Consider the following 13,922-nt stretch of genomic DNA (forward strand, 5'->3'; position numbering starts at 1 on the left):
GCTGAAGGGGTCTTGGGAAAAGATGAGTAGCATCAATCGTAAACGCGGGACTTTAAAGCTGGTAAGAAGGGACGATGCCATCATGGCCGGTGGAGTAGGCAGAGGACGGTCTGCCGACAAGTGGGACTGTTCTTTATCCCTTAGACCACACGCTCCGGACCACTGCCAGTTCCCGTCACGAGCAAGGACGCTGTGCCTGTCCTCTCCTGTGGCCCCCGGGCCAGACCCGGCCCTGGCAGGTCTGGGGCACCCAGCAATCCCCTGCCAAATGAGGCAGGCGCGTGGCTGTCACAGGCTTTACCGGCGGCGCAGAGAGGACTGTGCGTCAGTCCATCCCGCGCTCAGCGATCTCTAAGCCCGAGCGTGAGCGATCTCCTTGAGGGGCGAGGGCCCTGCCTTCAAAAACGCGGGGACTTCTGACCGGCCACGCGTGTCGCTGGTACCGGGGTGGCTCTGCCGCCTCAGCGAACTAGAAAACCGAGCAAAACCTAGGAATCACCGCTTTCAGATGCTGGACAGCAGGCCCCAAGGGACGGTGGCCCCGGGGAGCTGATCACAAAGAAGGCGAGTCTTACGGTCACCCGGGTTCCGTCCATCCGGAGGCCTTTCCAGAACCCGGGTGGAGTGGGGAGGGCTCGCCGCACGGGAGGCTGAGGTTGACGTTCACGCAGGCAGAGGCCGCGGGAGCTGGTCGGCCGCACGCTGGAGAGGACAGTGCTAGGCCAAGCCGCCCCAGATCTGCGTGGGGGACCCTCGAGGCCGTGGTGACTGCCGAGCTGCCCACAGGGGCTGCGAGGGCAGAGGACCGTGGTGGAGAGGACCATGTCCCCCTGCAGCAGCCAGGGCCCCAGGGGCTGGGCTCCTACCTGCCAGAGGGGGAGCCCAGGGGACACCAGAGGTTCACTCCCAGCAGTGCGACTATACTGGCTCTCACCCAGTGGTCCCCAACCTTGTTGGCACCAGGGACCGGGGCTCCTATGAGCATCTAACGCCTCATGACCTGAGGCGGAGCTGAGGCGGTGATGCCGGCGCCGGGGAGCAGCTGCAGACGCAGATGAAGCTTCGCTCGCTCACCCTCCACTTATCTGCTGTGTGCGGTCCGGTTCCTGACAGGCCACGGACCGGTACCAGTCCACGGTCCAGGTGTTGGGGGTGTTGGGGACCCCTGCTCTAGGCAACGGTGTTTGTTGTGTTTAAATTAACCCGTTTTCTAAGAGGGGCTCATTCCGTAGGAACATGGAAAGTCCTGTCTCTATTCTTCATGTTTAAACGCTCAGCCGAACTGCTTCCTACGTGCTCTGGTCCCAGACACAGCCTGAGGCTCAGAGTTAGCGACTGATGCATTTAATTGAGAAAATTAATAAAATTAGAGCTAACGTCAAAAGAATAATTTCAATAACGTCTACATGGGCAACACCACGTGCTTTAAAATATATATATGTTTTGTGTTTATAAAAATATAAAATATAAACTATAGATAACAGAGAAGAGGGTAATTCCAGCATGCACAGGCAGCCGTTGTTCTTGCTGTGTCCTCTTTAAGGCCACTTTCTCACGCATTATCTCATGTGGTCATCATCACAAGAACCAATTAGTCGGAGTGCATGTTATTATCCGCATTTTACAGATGAGAGTAGGCGGCTTGCCTGAGGACACACGGCCTAATGGCCAGGAAATCAGATCTGGGCTCAAGAGCTTCCAGGCTCTGGGAGCGGCAGGTCCCAAGGGACTGTTCCCCAAAGTGTCCGCCTAGTGTGGCCAGCAAGGTAGAAAAGACGCCCAGAGAACCGTTCAGGTGTCACTAGCAAATGAACTTTTCGGGCTTAAATAGTGGAGAGAAACTTTTCAGGAAAGTAAAGAAAAACGCATTCAGAAGGAGTCACCTTGAGTCAAAGAAGGGGCTGGGTTTCTTGTCACTTTCGGGTAGTGGATTTTCAGAGAGAGGGGGGGACGTCCTAATTTATGTGCCACACGCTGATCAAGCAGATTTCCAAAGGGTGACAGAGCCAGGCGGCCGCATCGGGAACGCCATGGGGACGAGTTGATGATGGAGCTAAGTAACTGGGTGCGAAATTTAAATCGTCATTTCGTAACTCTAAGGAGATAAAGAATTTTCCCGTTTCCCAGACCCGCTGTTTTTCTGAAGCGCTGATTGCTCGGTGAGCCTAACCTCAGAGCCATCCCTCCCGCCGTTTCGGGCACCCCTGCCTTTGGGAGCAGCCAGCTCCATCACTCCCGGGCTGGCTCCCTTTCAGGCACTCGGCGCCTAAAGCACTTTCTTGGATCGTAAGTGGCCCTCTCGGCCAGAGTGAGCTAGTGGCAGAGACAGCCAAACCCACGAAGGAGGCAAAAAGGTTTGCTTTCCACCTGCCTCACCCTCGCCGCCTTTGACATCTTTATTTTAAGAGAAATTTCTGCTTAGACAAAAAACAACAAGCAAGCAAGCAAACGGCCGGCAGGTTTACACTGGTCTGGGGTTGACATCCAGACGGGTGGGCTGGGCCCTCGCACTAGGGCAGCAGAGGCGGTCCCCACCCCGGCTCAGGGCCACTGAGAGCCACATCAGAGCAATCGGGTGGTCGGACCTGAAGTTACTATTTTCTAGGCACTGCACTGAGTACTTTACATGTTATCTTAGTTACGTTTCCTATAACCCCCCAGAGTTAGGCATTTTCCCCATTTCACAGCTGAGGGAACCGAGGCTCGATAAGCACCTGGCCCGAAGTCCCACGTTACTAAGTGGCGGAAGTAGAATTTAAATGCAGATCTTCGAAAGCCGCCCCAGGACGCTGGTTATTCGCGCCCATGACCTTGCCCTGCTCCAGGCAGCTTTTCAGCGCCCCAGGGGGAAACTCGAGCAGAGTCTAGTTCAGCCCCTCGCCCTCCACCCGCTCCTGTCTCCCGTGGCTCCCGGCCGTCAGCCAAGGCCCTGGTCTGCCGTCTGAGACGGAGTTCTTCTGCTCCTGCCCAGGCGTGCCGGCCTCTGCGTCTTCTCTGAACCGCCCCCTTGTCCCTCTGATCATCTGTCCTTAAACTAGGTCAAAGGCCAGCAGTGTGGCAAAAGCCTCAGGGACTGCTCCGCCCCGAGCTTCCTGAAGGACACCGTGGACCTCATTACCCAAGAGGGAAAGGGTGTCCCCACCACTGAGCCTGAGGACAAAGCAACCACGCCAGAGGGAGCCCGACAGCCACTCGCTCGCGGGGACCAGGACGATTTCTGGAGGAGCTGGCCGTGAGAGGCGGCAACAGAATCAGACACACGGGGTTTGGGTCTTCAGCCCACTTGCTGACAGGGGGCTGTGCGAATCTGTGTGAGCCCCTGGCACGGCCCTCGGCGCACCTGGGCCCACAGGTGCTGTGAGTGCCTGACCTCGGGGAGGTGGCAAGGTGCACGAACACCTCCGGGATGCTCAGCCCTCCCTCAGCGTCCCAGGGGAGTTTATCTGACACATAGCAGAGGGGACGGCGATGGCCATACCCAGGGCTAGAAGCCCGTGGGCGAAGTGTCGGACGGGGAGAACACAGACTGTGCAGTGGGTCCGGGCCCAGTGAGCCAGGAAGAGACCTGAGCCACATCCGATGTCCCCGCCGGGCACAGAAGCTGGGACCCTTACCTCCCAGGCCACACCGACAGAGAACAGGATCTGGGGGCATTTTTCAGCGGACCTACTCTTGAAGCAAACCAGAGGATGTTTGGGGCCTGGGGTCACATGGTGGCCCCTCAGCAGGGGGGTGGGCGGGCTGGCAGGGACACGGGGGACGGGAAGGCCCAGGAAGACCTGCTTTTTGCGCCCTCACTGGCCCCTCACATCTGCTCCTGTGGCTTAGAGACCAGGAGGGTCCACGGATGGGCCCCAAGGACCTGGACGGAGGCAGTTGGTTTTCAGCCCGTTTGCTGAAGCCCCGGGGGTGCCAGGGCAGCCCCCCAAGGCGGCCTAGCTGCTAGGAGTCCCCTCCCCCGCTCATCAGAGCGGCCACCATGTCATCTCCTCTCTGTACCTACGCACTGGGTTCTGGATGAGACTTTACTTCACTGAAGGCTTTAGCCAGGTTCTCCGGTTGAAAGCTGCAGAAACCAACACAGGCCGGTAAGCAAAGGGCACACGCTGAAAGCGCGTGGGCCTCACAGGGGGAGCGGCCTGGGGGGGGTCTCCGCACAGAGGCGCCATCTCTGCTGCTGGACGCAGAGAACACAGACCTTTGCTGCATGTCACCTCGCCCCTCTCAGGGGGGTCAGGTGTGGGGGGGGAGAGGTGTGAACCCGCAGGGCTTCTCCGGGGGCCCCGGCCTCGGTGGGAGAGTGGCCCCCCACTGACCTCTCCGAGCCCTCGACATGCGACGTGCCAACTGGCTCCAGTACGTGCCAACTCTCCACGTCCCCCGGCAGCTCCCTGCCGTGGGCAGGAGCGTGTGCGGATCACACGGGCAGACGGGTTCTCCCCGCCGTCCTGGCGTCGCCCGAGACCTCTGGTCACTTCTGCCGTTTCTACTGTGTGGCGCAGACGCTGTCCTACCCCCTGATCCACGCCCTCTCACGGGAGGACCTTCCTGGTGCAGGACCAGCGGGGCAGGCTGGGGACACAGAGCAGGGGAGCCGGTGGAGGGGCGAGGGACGGGTGGTGAGAGAACGCGTCGCGGGTGTCACTAGGAAAGACGGAAGTGTGACCCTGGCTTCCCGCGGAGGCCGAGAAGGACCCGGAACGCTGAGGACCCAGCGAGCCGCAGCGGGACTGCCCCGGAGTGACCACACACGCGCTGCCAGCCCGCAGTCCGTGCCCTGGCCCCGGTTCCATCTGCCTAGAGACAGGCCGCAATTTGCCTCGTTGTAATAAAATAGTAATTTTAAAGAAATAATAACAAAAACTCAGAATTACCTCTGCTGTAACCCACCTTCTCCGGACCCCGGACTCCTAAGCCAGCCCACCCAGGAGTCATCTCTGCAGGTGGCCTTCGCTGGGCGGGGACAGGAGGACGGGGCTCGGGGCCTCCGTGGGAACGGGGGGCGTTGTGGGATTTCCACGCTGGTGTTCCCTGGTTTCTAAACTCCCGGCTCGAACCTTTCTGATCCCTTCGGATTGTTTAGACGTCTCAGCGGTAATGATTAGGAAAACTCTGCGCATTCGAGCACGTGCGGAGAGCCTCGCCCCATTGTTACCGACCCTTCTGGGCCCGGGACCCACTCCGAGCTCCCCCTGCCCAGGCCCCTGGGCGCCAGTAGAAGGGTCTGAGCTGGGCGAAGCAGGGCAGCAGCTCCGCTCTTGGGTCCAGGCGCAAGGTGAGCGCAGACTCCGGTCCAGGGGCGGAGCCTTGTGCCGGTGGGCGGGGCGCGGGGTGCTGCGGGGTGCCCTAGGCGCGCCTCTTTCGTCGCCCTCGGCCCTGGCCCTTCGGCGCGGGGTCCTCCTCGCCGTGCGCTCCGGCCTCCTCATTCCCGGAGACAAGCACAGCTCCTGGCGCAGTTCGGGTGAGAAGCGCTGGGGTGTTCGGAGGATGCGCCGTGGCACCTACGCTGTCAGCCGACTCGCTCCGAAGTGGCGCGGGAGGACGCACGGTCCGGCAGAGCGCTTTCCTCGTGGGAGCCGGGGCTGTGACGTCAGGACTCGGGACGGTGCGGCGGGGGTGGCGTCTGCGCAGGGGGTGCATCAGGGGTGGCGTCTGCAGGACGGTTCAGCTGGGGGGTGGCGTCTCTGCAGGGGGTGGCGTCTGTGCGCCATGGTTTGGCAGGGGGTGGCGTCTCCGCCAGCCCTGTCGGCTCCAGGTCCCCGTGGGCGCCTGGGGCGGCATCCGCGCGCGTGGCTGTGACGGCCCCAGGATGAACAGTGGGGTCACCGCGGCGTGTCTTCCATACGTGGCCGTCTGACCAGGTTGGGGTTAAGCCCAGGCCTGGACGGCAGAAAAGCGCCCGTGGGGGTCATTCGTGTTCTGTCGCCCTGTCCGCGCGCGCACGGAGCGCCAGGCCCAGGTGTCCATCGTGACTTCGCACCTGGGGTGGGACAAAGTCTGCCTTCAAGGCCTTCCCCAACTCGGAAAGGGGCGGCCGGTTAGGGCGCCCTGCGTCCCACGGAGGAGCTTCAGAGCCGCTGAGAAAAAGGTGGAAGAACGCGGGTGTTCAGACGCGAGGCGGGACCGCAGGTGCTCGCTGCCTTCGGCGTAAGCTCCGTGTCACCTCGCCGGCTTCCGGGCCAGCCCAGCCTTCTTCCGCTTCGCAGCTGCGGCCCACCTGCCCGGAGGCCCCACGGTCCAGGGTGGGGATCGCTTAACCGGCAATCGGTTGGATGTTATTCAGACTCCACCCTGTTCCAGAGAAGCTTTGAAGCAAGGCCTGATAACTGGGTAGTGGGATGGGGAGGGGTGGAAGGTGGGGGGAGCACCCCCGGAATGAGAATGAGGAGCTGCAGTGCCGGCCAAGCCCCAGGTGACCTGTTTCCTCAGCTCCGCGATGCGGAATTTGGGGTTCCAGGCCCAGCGTCCGAGGCTCAGAGAGTGAAAAATGGGACGTCTAATCTGAGACCCCTGTCGCATGGCGGGGTCCCCTGACGTCCTGGACTCCCAGAGAGGCGGCCAGTTTTCCGAAGGACAGAAATTCACCTCGAGTGGAAATATGTGGCTTCGGACTGTGTCCCATCCGCCAATCAAAGACAAATCGCGTTTCCACCAGATGTGTGCCCCTCATCCTTTTGGGGTGACACAACCGGAGAGCACGCCTGTGATTCATTAGGTCCCAATAAACACCCCAGAAAAGAGAAAACAGCCGCTCCTTGAAAAAACTATTTTATGCACGTAGGTTAGTCAGCTTCTGAAAACCCGACAGCCCTCTCTGTGTTTTTGACTCTACGTGGAGAAAGTGTCTTTAAGGAAGTAATCGAGCTAAAATGAAGTGTCCTTAAAAGAAGAAATTAGGGCACAGACACACACAGAGGAAAGACCACGTGAAGACACAGGGAGGACAGAGCCATCTGCCAGCCGGGGACAGAGGCCTGGAGGAACCAACCCCGCTGATACCTTGACCTTGGATTTCGAGCCTCCAGAACTGCGAGAAAACAAATTTCTATGGTTTAAGCCACCCGGTCTGCGGTACTTTGTTATGGCTGCCTGAGCAGACTGATACACGGTCACTCATTCATTCATTCATTCATTCATTCATTCATTCAAAGGAAAGATGTCTGGCACGCACCACGTGGAGCCTGAGCAGGATCCCTGGGCTCCCGGAGCTACGGCCTAGAATAAAACATGGTCACCGTCTCCAAATGTGGTGACGGGTTAGTGCAGGGGAGAGACGGTCGCACGCGAGTAAGTGTCACTGTAGAGGAATCTTCCTTATTTGCATCCGCATTGTTCCGACCATTATTTCAAAAGTATAAACAGTGTCGTGAAGGCTGGGGAGGTTTCGGAAGGCTTCCGAGAGGTGAGTCTGACAGGTGGATGAACGACCTACCGTGATGTGATGAGCCACCTGGTAGCTTTGCTGGGCCCAGCTCTGCAGCCTTCGTGGGGTCCCTCCTCCGTAAGAAACAGGTACCACCATACTTCACTAACTGAACCGGTAAAAGAAAAATGTGTGGCATTACAGATTCAGGCATTTGTTCGACCTAAGAGTTCACTTTTCTCTTTTCGTTTTAAGAGAAATGGAAACATTGCCACGGGTCCCTGATGGTTGCGTGACCCTCGGCAGTGACTCGTGTGCTTGAGGGGCCGCTGGCCGGGACGTGAGGGCAGATCCTCTGCAGCATAGCTGCAAAATGGCACGTTCGCCGTGGCCACAGCCCTGGGGAGCTCGGGGAAGAAGCCAAGAGGGGGCGGGGCTGCCGGGGGAGGCGGGCGCGTTACATCAAGACAGCGTGAGCTGACAGATGCTCGCCCAGCAGCTCTTTGGAGAACGAAGCCCCGACTGGAGCGTTTGCCAATTTCCTGGTGTAGATGTGCCCGCCGCGGCTGATTTCGAGCTGCTCCGGTGGCGACACTGCAGAGTTGGGAAAGGCCACGTGCCATCAGCTGCCACCAGCTGGGCAGGCTCCCGTGCTCCCGTGGCAGCATCCTCAGGAGCAGAGACCCTTTAAGCAGGGGGTTGATACAACCATGTTTTTATTTCAAACCACCTTGTGCCTCTGGTAGAATTCATTTGGCTGCAAATAACAGAAAAGCCAACTAAAATTAGCTTAAACTATTAAGGAATCTACTGAGTCACATGACGGGAGGTCCAGGGGCGAGGGACATCTGTGAATCCAGAAGCTGAAGATGCTCGCTCCCCGGCCCCAGCCTCTCCAGTCTCTACCAGGCTGTCGGCTTCACCGCAAAGCCGGCTCATCTAGGGGCGGGAGGACAGCTACCAGGACCGGTGGGGACTAAATGCTTCCTTGCTCACATCTGCGAAGTGGCTCCCCGCTCTAAGAAGCGATTTCCCAGGGAGCTCCAACGACTCTCTGTCCCTGTAGCTCTGAGCGGACACAGGTACATGTCCGCTCCTAACTCGTGCCTAACAGCGGGACTGGATCGCCCCTTGTGAAACTGGGCCGAGTCCCGGGACGAGGGCTGGGGTCAGCTTCCCCCAGGGCACAAGGGCTGGATGGGGAGGCGAGGGCACCTGAGCCGAGCTGGGGGTCTGCAGGGAAGGAAGAAGTGGGCGATGACGTTGAGAAGGGAAAAGAAACTAATGGGTCTGGGCGGGCAGCCAAGATGGAAGCTTCCGCTCCGTCGGTCCCGTCTGGAGGTGGGTTGGGTGGGAGGAGGCGGAAGCCACGGAGCGCTGCGTCGTGAGTGACGGGGCAGATGACAGAGCCTGAGCTCACACAGCCCAGAGGGTGGGGAGACGGAGGGGAGCATGGGGCGCGCTGGGAAGACCGGGTTAGCCGGGCCCGGAGCCTGACGGCGGGACAGGTCTTGAACGGACTTCTCTCCAAAGGCGATACGCAGGTGGCCAATAAAACGGCACAAGACGCTCCACGCCTTTAGACATTTGGGACATGCAAACCAAAACCACGAGGAGAGACTCCCTCACCCCGTTAGGATTCCCTGCTGCAAAATGCAAGCAAACAAATGAGCCAGCACCCCGAAAGAAACGACGGCGACACAAAAAGCAGCCATAGGCATGGGTGAGGACGCAGAGAACTCGAACCCTCGTCAACTCCCGGCGGAAAAGTACAATGGCGCAGCCACGCGGACAGCTGCTGTCACGTTCAACGCCTTCGAAGCGCCACGGGACCCGGCAGTCCTATTCCTGGGGACGGGCCCAAAGGAAGTGAAAACAGGTGCTCAAGCAGATAGCGGCACATTCGTGTTCGTAACACCGTTACTCACGACGGCCGAAGGTGGGCGCAGCCCAGGTGCCCGCTGACAGGTGCACGGGCAAACAGAAGGCGGTATATCCTCACAGGGGAGTATTACCCAGCCATGAAAAGGAAAGAAGCCGACCCAGGCCACGACGTGGATGAACCGCGGGGGCCTGATGCTGGCTGGCGCGAGCCCGTCGTAAACGGGCACAGTAACTATGGAAGGGGCCAGATTCGTAGAGGCGGGATGGTTGTTCCCGGAGGCGGAGGTGGGGGTGCGGAGTTAGTGTTTCATGGCGACAGCGTTTCAGTTCAGGAAGGTGTAAAAGAGACACCGGAGGGCTCGCTGCCACCCGCCCCACACACGCGCCGAGAGGAGGCTTGGTGAGCACACGGCGAGGTGGCAGCCGCCTCCTGACCCAGAGGAGGCCTCGGAGGCGCTGCCGTCATCCTGGCCTCCAGCCTCCAGCCCTGGGAGAAGCCAGCTTTGCCACGGACGCCCAAGCCGACGAATACTCCAAGTCAATGAAAGCGATGCGGTCAAGAGCATCGGTTTGTCGGGGTTCCTGGAAAACGCCCCCACACCTCAGGAGACAAAGGTTTCTGCTGGGCGCCCTTTTGGTGGCCTCCTTTTATTTTTTGGGCAGAGATGTGTGGCTGAGACACCAGGCCCAGGAGTCCCCCCACAGCAAAGGTTTGACCCGGCACCGGTCCCCGAGTCTGTGCACCTCGGCTTCTCCTGAAGACTTCCAGTCCCTCACCCCCTCTCTGTCTGGGAAACACCGGCCTGGGCGGCCGCGGCTTGGACCTCATCCCGGCGGCAGGTTCCAGGCCGGCTCGCCGGGCCAGGCAGTGCGAGCGGGGCCTGGGCAGCCCGGCCCGGCTGTCATCGGTGCCCTGAAAACACAGACGCTTGCTTGAGACACAGATGTGGGCCACGGATGTGGGTCACCGACGGGAAAAACAAAGAGAAGTCTTTTTTCTCAGATGGTCGTGCTGAGGGCTGTGGGCGCTGGCTGAGTTCCCCGCCCACCGTAAATGGGGGTGGGGGGCGGGGAGTTGGGGGCGGGGAAGAGAAAGAAACAGCTCTTCCCTCCCCCTCCCCTCCCCACAGCAAGCCGGGCGGGGCAGTCATGGCTGCTGCATTCTGCGAGGTGCAGCCCACCGCCTGGTGTTCTGGTCCCACTGCCCGATGTTCTGATCGTTACTTTTAACTGCGGCAAAATACACATGACGAAATCGACCATCTTAACCATTTTTAAGTGCACGGCTCAGTGGCGTTAAGTGCGTTCATGTCGCTGTGGCCGTCACCACCGTCACCCACGTCCGGACTCTGCATCAAACCAACACTCGACACCTTAAACACTGCCCCCGGCACCCTGCCCGGCCCAGAATCTGCCATTCTGGAGCCTGATGACCCTGGGACCTCATGCGAGTGGAACCGGACGGTCCCTGTGTCTGCGATGGGCTCATTTCCCGCCGCAGAACCGCAGGGCCCACCGACCACGTAGCTTTTATTGTCTCTTTTAATAATGGATGAGGTGGTCTCTCCCTGTGGCTTTGGTTTGCGTGTCCCTGACGATGCCGAGCACCCTTTCACGTGTTTATCGGCCACTTGTACCGTCACGTGTGGCTTCAGGATGGGGACCAGCTCTGAGGAACGCGTCGTCAGGCAATTTCATCATGCAGCCGTCACAGAGCGACTTTCACACACGCGGACGGTCTAGCCCGCTGCCCGCCCAGGCCGCGTGTACAGCCGCCACGCCTGGGCGACCCGCTACCGCAGACAGCAGCACGAGGCCGAACCAAGCACGAGGCGAGACGATGCCGTCGAGTGGCGGCTGCCAGCGGGACGCGGCGAGTGTCCCAGAAGTAGACAGAGCGTCCGCTAAAATAAGGACAGGACGTCCGGGGCAGAAAGGGCGCGGGCCAGCCGCGTGGGCGTTTCTGGTCGCGCGCGGTGTGTGCCCTGTGTCACCTCACCGGCGGCGCGGGTGGCGGGTCATAGCAGCAGCGCTGTGACCACGGCCGCACCGTCTCCGGGCGACAGGCACTTCTCAGCTCCGCCATCACCGCATGGGCGCGTCGCGGGCTGCGTGTCGCGGGCTGCGTGTCGCGGGCTGAAGCGTCCTCACGTGGCTGGGACGCACACCTTTCCAGAGCAGTATCTATCCGAGGCCTCTGCCCGCCCCTGAATCGGGCTGTCTGGTTTCTGTCGTGCTTGAGCTGTGAGAATTCCCCATACGTTCTGGACGGTGACTTCTCGTCAGGTGCGCGACTCGTAACTTAAGTCCCACGTTCTCCTAGTCACGTTTCCCTCCAGTGATTACGTCCTTTATCGCCCAGAAGTTTTTCATTCCGATGCCATCCAACGTTTCTAATTTTGCTCGTTGCCCGTGCTTTTGATGGGCTAGCCAAAAGCTCGCTGCCAAATCTTTCTATGAGTTTTACGGCGTCAGCCGCCAAGTCTAAGTCTCGGATCCATTCTGAGTTCATTCTCGCACGTGCTCGGTGTAAGGTAGGGGTCCAGCCACGTTCTTTAGCATCTGGCCATGCGGTTTTCCCGACATTATTTATTGAAAAGACTGCCCTCCCCCAGGGGGTGGTCCCGGCATCCTCGCCGAAAGTCCTCTGAGCCTGCGTGCGAGAGTTTGTTTCTGAGCGCTGTGGCCCATTCTCTGCTCTGATTGTCTGGCTTTGTGTTCGTTTGGATGACCATTGCTTTCTAGTAAGTTTTGAAATCAGGGAACGTGACCCACCCAGCTTTGTTCTTCTTTTTCAAGATTGTTTTGGCTCTTCGAGTCCCTTGAGATTCCATAACAGTTTTAGGATAAATTTTTCTATTTCTGCAAAAAGTGACATTGAGATTTTGTTGGGGATCTCACTGGATCTTAGGTCGCTCTGGGTTGTAGCGACATCTTGTCAATATTAAATCTCTCGGTTTGTGAAGATGGGGTGTCTTTCCATTTATCTGTGTCTTTAATTTCTTCAGCAACGTTTTGCAGTTTTCGGTGTACAAGTCTTTCACCTCTTCGGTTAATTCCTAAGTATTTTCTTATTTTTTTGATGTGATTATGAATAAAATTGTCTTCTGAATTTCCCTTTGGGAGTGTTCATTGTTAGTGTATGTAAACACAATTGACTTTTGTGTGTTGATTTCGTGTTCTGCAAATTTCCTGAATGTGAGGGTTTGGCCACCCACAGAGTATGACTGAGGGCCCCAGGAGGGAACTGAGGGCCGTGACCAGCGATGGAGCAAGGACAGCATCCTGTGGTTCCGAGTGCTGGTCTCACTGGGAGAGCACCAGCGAGCGGCCCCAGAACAGGAGACGGGTCTAACCCCAAGGGGAGAGGACGGGGGCAAACGAGAGGCAGGCGGAGAATACAGTCCGCCTACCCGTCGACAAAGGGTGCCGTACCCCCCAGGCCACTGTACCCCAGGCCACCGAAGCACTGCTACTGGGTGGGACCGCCCCACTTCTGGGCTGAAAAGCCTCCACCCGCCAGGCACTGGGGCTTCAGCCAGTTCATGCCACATGCAAGGGAAGCTGACCAGCAGTCCTGGGTTTGAGATGGGATCACAGACTGGGCTTTCACTTAGGCCCAGGGCGGTAGGGTGCTGAGGGTGCAGGAGGGGGGTCTGGGGTGTCCCACCCAGCAGCCCCTCTCCTCCCACTGCCACACTCCCAGCCTGGGCTGGCTTAGCCTGGGATGCTAAGGCCAAGACTCTGGGGACTCATCTCCCAGCACAGGAAGTCCCAGGTCCTTTGGGAAAGACTAGAAACGGTTTGTAAAGCTCTGTGGGATTAGAGGGCAGACTCTCTGCCCCAACAGCTCTTCCTCGAGGGTAATAGCCTGGCCCCGCTGGGAGTTCCCAAGCCCTCGCTTTCAAGGGGCCTTGCCTTGGACCTGACCAGTTCCAACCTTTTTATAATATTTTAAAATGATGACACTGGTATAGATCCAAGGGATAAACAGACGAGGCTGCTCTGGCCGCCCCTGGCCCCTGACCCCTGTAAGAGAGTCCGGTGGGAAAGGTCTGCCGAGTCACCTGGGTGGGGCTACAGGTGACTTAATCACTGTCGTCCCCCCTCCCCATTTCGGTTCCTTTCCTCTGTGCCTTGTCGGGGGCAGAATCCCAGGAGGACCCAGCTTTGCCGTCTGACGCATGCGCGCTCTGCGCCCTGTGCTTTGGACATTCTGCCTGCCTCCCCGCCCCACCCGACTCCTTCATTTCCTTCATATCAAAGGCCCTTTGATGCTTATTTATGCGACACATCTAGCGTGTGTCTGGCACATGGGTGGCATTCAAAATATGTTCGCTGCGCCCTCTCTGTCCTATGCTAACATATGTAGCAGGAAAATGACTAGATCATGTGGCAACGATCTATTCCAGATTTTCTGGGCCGGTCCCAAATCTAAATAATTTTATCCTTTTTAAAAAAGGCAACATTTTAAATGTATATTTACACGAAATTTCATTTTTGAAACAAAGATTTACTCGAGGACCGTGTCGGCGGAAGTCTGCGGTGGCCCCCGGAACACCTGTGCGCCCGCCCCCGCGTGTGCCCCGCATCCTTCACTCCCATAATCGGGTTCCGGGGTGCGGCACAGCTGACAGCAAGACGGGATGTCAGGGCGGGCCTGACCTTTGCACCC

This window comes from Pteropus medius, unplaced genomic scaffold (assembly GCF_902729225.1).
Source record: "Pteropus medius unplaced genomic scaffold, Ma_sr-lr_union100, whole genome shotgun sequence".
NCBI lineage: Eukaryota > Metazoa > Chordata > Mammalia > Chiroptera > Pteropodidae > Pteropus > Pteropus medius.